Below are 4,893 nucleotides of genomic sequence, written 5' to 3'. Positions count from 1 at the left end.
AAGATGAACTAGGAGTCATTTAGCTGGGAATCCACTGCCTTATCCCCAGAAAATCTTCCTTGGTGCTGTGCCATGTCACATCATCTCAAATTATAAGGTTTGGAATAGCACAAATATTGACATTTATTTTGAACGAGATCAGGTGACTCTGGTGAGAGTTGTAGCTGGCTGGGGTTTGGAAGATTTGATACAGGCTGCTGGTCGCAGTCACAGTGGAGGTGCAGAAAGAGACAGTGAGGCTGGGTGTAGGACAGGGCATGTTTATTTTCACACACAATTTGATTGGCTGTTGAAGCAGCCATGGCAGCATGCTGCAGAAAGACATGAAAGAAAGACAGATAACTCATAACTCATGTAGGTTACATGGGTAATGTCAAATAAACAGCCAATAGGAAATAAATGATAAGATATTTAACTGATAATGTAACAGAAAGGGGGAATTACTTAGACCAATAATTTCATTGACAGACCATATTGTATGTCAGTCAGTAGCAGACAAACAGCCAGCAGACAAACCACACAAGCCACGGCCCAATAATGGGCAGAATGCCAAATAAACAGCACACTAAACATGTGACCACAGCCACACTGTGCATCCTACTTTAAACAAGGATCATGGTCTTTGACTTTACCATCAACAATCTTAACTTAGAAAAAGAGCATTAGAATTGATACCTACAGGTTATCTGGGTGGCCACCTGTGAGGAGATTGGGTTTGAATCCAGCATGGGAGGGTGATCTCTGTCGCTCATACAGGTTGGTCAGGGTGTCTGTTCAGCACGGCACAGAACTGGTGAAGGATAGCATGTTCCTCACTGTCAGGTGAAAAGAACTGGCAGGCGATGTCCAGGTTGCGAAGTCTATCGGAGGAGCCACGTGGTTGTCTACAACCTTCCCCTCCCCAAGACCACACAGTACGGGGTCAACAGTGACATGGGGGAGTTGAGAATTGGCTAATTGACTACCTTGGGAGAAAATTAAAATGGTTAAAAGATAATATGGATATAATATGGTCTTTGCTGCATGTCTCTCCCCATCTCTCTCCCCCTGTTTCCTGTCCATCTCTACTATGAAACTATAAATAAAGGCAGAAAAAAACGTTAATATGGAGGAAAAAAGGACTTAAACATACTGAGGTGATAACTGTACTCATGTCATTCTTCACACATGATAATGAGGAATACATGAAAATAGATAAGGCAATGTGGCATGGCTTCATTTGACCGACCTGACTGTCTGTGCATCAAGTGTCCAAGTCACCAAGGAGACGGCGGGGAGGGAAAGAGGTCACAGCGGCGGGGGGATGATCACGAACAGCTGCTCCGGGAGACGGAGACACCAAGGTTGCCAGGTCAACGTGAGCACTCAGAACCTCCTGGCTCGGCCACCGACTCGAGAGGGAGGAGAGTTCTCCTGAGAGGTTAGTGTTGAGTGGGAGCAGGCAGCGCAGCCGGTCTCACCTCCACCAACCCGCCACAGACCCTCAGCATGCTGCCCTAGACATGAAGAGGTGACTTGAGTGACTATACTGTATGTTGACTTGTCTGCCTTTTGTCTTTTGATTCCTTCACAGGAGAGCCCACTTTCTACATGGACCATATCCCGCCACACACTTTGAGTGAGGTTGTGGGGTAATGTAACATTTGTCTGACAATTTCATTTTCAGACGTTAACCAGAAAATCATCCCCAGAAAGTCTTCCTCGGTGTTGTGCCAGTCACATCATCAGCAATTAATTCTGAACAGTGCAAATATTGAAACTTCTTTCATGTAAGTTGGTCTTAAACCCGCCTGTTAAAATACAATGCTAATGTTCTCCTGTTTAGCCATGGTAGGTTACGGCAGCTGACATCCCCTGTCCTGCAAGTCCTGACCTTCAAATTATTTGTCACATGGGCAATGATTCATCTTTCCATTTCTATGGGACAAACGTTTACTGATGAGTTCATGGTGAGGGTGAAAAGAAAAAGTACAATACTGTGAAAAATCAGACCATGAGTAATGTCTGGTGGTCAGTTAATTGTGTAAAAGCAATTTTCAGCTGGCAATGCCTGACAGGCTATAAAGTCAAATGCAGGAGAGGAGAGGTAGAATAATATGGGATTCAACCAAGCCACAAAACATGTCAGCACCCAGGAGGGACAGAGTTCCCAACAGCATTGGATTTATATATTGCATTGGAAGCAGTTTTGGTCTCCGATCCAGAAAATAGTGCATATCATCGCTGCTGGGCAAAAACCTTGTATCTCCATATTTACATTTTTTTAACGTTTTTTTCTTACTTTAATATGACAGTCCCTCTAATGAAAATACGCCCAAGTAACAGTTTTGGACATATAAGGTTTCCACACGACAAAGGCAAAGGCTATGCATGGTAGAGAAGCATGATGCTCTACCATGCATTCCCTAGCACCATATTGCCGTTGTCGGGATATCCTCTCTAAACATTATGATAATGACATTAATCATAATGTTTACAATGGAAATTGTTAATCTATTATATAAAATCCACAACATAGAGCATGTAAAAAAGGAAACAAAAAAAGAAAAGAAAGAGGAACCATATATTAAAGGGACTTGCCAAATTAGAGACAGCTGCATTGTTTGTAGAAACAGATAAAAGCACAATGGCTTATATTAATTTATGATTGAACACAATTACAATCTCAACAAAATAAAACACTATAGTTCATTATCACACATGTTGGTATTGGTAGATAAAAAAAAAGAGTGATTACCAAACACCCTAAACTGTTCGGTATGAATGTCGAACTATGAAAGACAAATAGGCTGGTCTAACCCTACAATCCCTCCCGCTCACTCACATCAGCTAACACAGGGAAGCTGTCTGAACCTTCCCTAAAACATCTGGGACAATGCTCCACACGTCCCAGACTCTTCTCCCTCTCTTCTGGTTCCCAAACTGTGGAACAAATTCCCCATTGCAGTTAGAACTGCAGATTCACTCCCAATTTTCCACCGTAATCTGAAGACTCACCTCTTCAGACTCTACCTTAGCACTTGACCTAGCCTTGACGACCATGCAGTCTTATGCAAAGGTTAAAATGTAATTTAGATAGCATGTTATTTAGACAGATGCTAGGTTCACTTGTTTACCTGACATCTTTAAAAACATTAAAAATGTTTATGCTTTATACTTCTACTCCAGTATATTACAGAGGCAAATATTGTCCCTTTTACTTCAATACAATTATTTGACAGCTTAAAATCTCACGGTAAAACTAATAAAAAGCAAACTTGCTAACACACTTTAAAAACGAATTAAAACTAAATTAAAATTGAAAACATTAAGGTATCTATGACGACTTTGTATAGTGTCCATTTATGGGGATCTCCATATATAGGCTAGTGCTGGCAAATATGCCTTGAATGTTTTCTACAGCTGAGCAGCTGGTTACGAGTCAGCCGATTATCAGTTTTAACACAAGGACCATGTTAAAACTGATAATCGGCTGACTCGTTAACCAGATCCAAAGCCACTTCGAGAATATGCTTTAGGCTGTGCTAACCAACTATTACTGGATTCTCTTAGATGCTTCTCTCTCTGTAGGGAATTAATGTCTCTCGGGATCACTCTGGAACAGAACTACTGAGATGTGTCGAGCCTCTCTTATACTGTGGGATTGCGGTCCTGACATCACTATGGTGATGTCAGATAGTGTCAGACGTCTCCATATATGGAGCTGCCTATGTTAGTTATGCCCAAATATGGGACCATGACGTCAGTCCTGGACGTGATGGTTATGTCTATACATGGAGTTTCTGGGAAGGGTTCGCTGATGTCAGACTCCGTACATATGGCACGTTTAGGTCTCTATGACGACTTTGCAGGTCTATTGTCTCCATCTATGGGGATCTAGGCTATTGCTGGCAAATATGCCCTGAATGTTTTCTACACTGGCATTTTCACAATTGGGGAAGCTTGTCCACAAGTGTGTCGAATCTGAAGCCCGTAGGGAAGAGGTTTGCGGCATGAGGGTAAATGAGCTGGTAGGACTGTTTGATTGTGATATCTGCCACACTGACAACGTCTCCAATCTCTATCTGGGTCTTCCTCTCGGCCGAGGCCTGGGAGGCCATGTAGATGGCGGCCGCAGCAATAGAGATGGGGCTCTTGCCAGGCAACAAGTCCAACTCCACAACCTTTCTGGCGATGAAGGTGGCGGCCATCTGCACCTGCTTCGACAGGCCCAGGTTGGTGCAGAAACGTGACATGAAGTCTCCCGTGGTGATGAGGTCCACGCTGGTCTTCAGTGCCTTGACGATCAGTTTGAAACACCGTCCGACCTCCTTCTTGGAGATCCGGGAGATGGCACAGATCTCTTTAAATGTTCTGGGGACTCCTTCCTGTCTGCAGGCAATGTAAAGGCAGGCTGTAGGTAATGGCATCATTACTCCGCCCATTCAGGATCTTCTGCTCATAAACCTGTTTGAATAAATTATTTGTTCTGTCTATGATGTTCGTTGGCAGGTGGATGCGGTCTGCCATGGTGGTAATCTCTTTGAAGGCGTTGAGCATGGCCCGGTTTGAGCTGCTCATGTTGCGACGGTTGTGATACTTGGAGTTACCAAACTCGTCGAAGCTGGCCGCGCCTGTTCCCTTGCTGATTATGGTGGTTAGGTCACCCCCGTTGAGAAGTGGATTCTGGGGATATCACACTCTGGACGGATCTTTGGTGGCCTTCTCGTTGGTGAAGGTCCGCCACTCCGAGCCCACGTCGATTACGCGGTCACACACCACAAGGCCACACTGCGTGCATGTCATGTCCCCTGCTCTGTAGTCCTCCACCAGCTGAGCATCAGGGTGGTTGCGACACTGAACCTTGGCAAAAGCCAGAGCACCTTGTTGACGCCAGCCACTTTTCGACGCCAT

At 44.2% G+C, this 4,893-nt stretch overlaps 1 pseudogene across 1 annotated transcript; it reads right to left on the bottom strand.

Annotated features, from left to right (window-relative positions):
* Nucleotides 1-3,926: 3,926 nt before the first annotated feature.
* Nucleotides 3,927-4,893, bottom strand: LOC308093548 (transcription initiation factor IIB-like; annotated as a pseudogene). Its single transcript has one exon. The product of its transcript is annotated as a transcription initiation factor IIB-like (transcript).

The sequence above is a fragment of the Gymnoscopelus braueri genome (assembly GCF_963280865.1).
Source record: "Gymnoscopelus braueri genome assembly, chromosome: 10".
NCBI lineage: Eukaryota > Metazoa > Chordata > Actinopteri > Myctophiformes > Myctophidae > Gymnoscopelus > Gymnoscopelus braueri.
Note: the sequence above shows the minus strand (reverse complement) of the source record. Positions and strands in the feature narration are given on the sequence as shown.